At 42.6% G+C, this 1,784-nt stretch overlaps 1 pseudogene; it reads left to right on the top strand.

The window, feature by feature from the left end:
* Positions 1–126: 126 nt before the first annotated feature.
* On the top strand, positions 127–1,534 carry LOC101579728 (annotated as a pseudogene).
* The last annotated feature ends 250 nt before the right edge of the window (positions 1,535–1,784 follow it).

The following is a 1,784-nucleotide window of genomic DNA, read 5'->3' as shown; positions in this document are numbered from 1 at the left end:
GAAGAAATACATGGGGGTGTGCAGGTGACAGTCATAGATGATCACTGAGATGAGGACTCCGTTTCCAAGCAGGATCACCAGGTACATCCACAGAATTACCACAAAGAAAATGGTCTGGAACTTCGGATGGGCAAAAAACCCAACCAGCACAAATCCTGTTACCGCAGAATCGTTGGCTCTTTCCATATTGCTCACAGCCTTTCTCCAACAGACATCTGTGGGTGATGAGCAGAAAGTTATTAATACACAACTACAGGAGCCACTTTAAAAATCATATTTTGTGTTACTATAGCTTTACAGTTGTCCACAACATTTTTTCTATAACAACATTAAAGCAAGTCTATTTTTTAACAGGGTGTGTACTACAGCATGGGAACAGGGGGTTCAGTAAACAGCATTACACAGGAGGGAGCCCTCCTAGACTAAAACTCAAAATGTGGCCAAGAAGTACTGCTTGTAAAGAGAGCAACTTCAGGCCTATTACAGTGAGTGGCAGGGAGGAAATCTTGTGAATGTTGCGTATGCGAATAAGGAGCCCAGGTCCTTCCTTTTCAGGGCTTGGCCACTCCAGGCGCCCTCTTCCTTCTTCCAAAAGGCACTGTACAATCTGAAGTGGAAAGAGCTGAGGGGTGGTAGGCTGTCTGGCTGTACTCATGTTGGGGTGCTGAATGGCAGTTTGATAGCCAGAGGGGATATTGAAGCTCGACGTCACAGTCCATTGGAGGAATGAGAGGGGGCAAAGGGACTCGAAGGGAAGGGGTGTCCTAATTGGTACCCTGTCCTTGTCCCCAGTGCAGCTGGCACATGGGGGAGGGTGAGAGCCAGGCATTCTCATGGGTCTCATTTTCCTCCTGAGAGATTTCATCCTTTTTAATCTTAAGGGGAGTTATAACAATTTAATCTTTGGGAAAATTTTTTATATAACCCCAGGCCACTGGAGTAGCAATCTCAACTCAACTTTCTTAGAGTTAGGGGAAAAGATCTTTCACTCGCAGACCTTTTTAATTACCATTTCCTCAAATTCTATGTCTTGACCCAGTGGCTACAAGTTACTTCCCAGCATCCCAGATCTAGCATAAAAATGTGCTTTGTTTAGTTAGTATTGCCCACACTGTGATTTAAATGAGAGTCAAATGTCAGTGTTTTAAGCTTGGGGGATCCAGCATCAAACCCAGCCCTTGAAACTTGGCTTCAAGTAAATTAGGATGTTAGGGCCTTCTTTGGGCAGTTGCAGCAGCTGGCGGACCAGCAGCCTAAGTCCAAATCCGGGCCAAAATTCTGCAGTGTCAGATCTGGGAGGAGTTCAGGTCATGGCTGAGAAGCTCTACCTCGTGGACTCGAGGAGGGCACCAGTGGTTCTGAAATATAGTCACGTTAATGGAAATGTGTGTATTAAAGTAACAGACTATTTAGTTTGTTTGGTGTACAGAACAGGTCAAGCTCATGACGTAAAGAGATTGAGAAGTTGCACAGTCAGTTGATGCGACTTATGATAGCCAAGGAATCCCGCAATGTTACCATGGAAACAGACTGACAGTTTGCAATGAAGATTCTGTTTGTCCTGTTTGATGGAATTAAACATCTTTTGAAAGTGATAAAATATTGGAACAGAAAACACTTTATGTAGCTAAGTGAGCTATTCAGAAGCCAAGAGATCATTTCTTTGTATTTTCTTTTTAATGTTTACCATAGAGTTGTAGGAATATAAATGCTGTCATTTAGGGAAATTTTTTTTTTTTTTTTTGGAAATTGAACAAGAAATGTATCTATTTTGGAAAATTTTT

This window comes from Octodon degus, unplaced genomic scaffold (genome assembly GCF_000260255.1).
Source record: "Octodon degus isolate 3935 unplaced genomic scaffold, OctDeg1.0 scaffold00094, whole genome shotgun sequence".
NCBI lineage: Eukaryota > Metazoa > Chordata > Mammalia > Rodentia > Octodontidae > Octodon > Octodon degus.
This window is presented reverse-complemented; position numbering and strand designations above follow the sequence as displayed.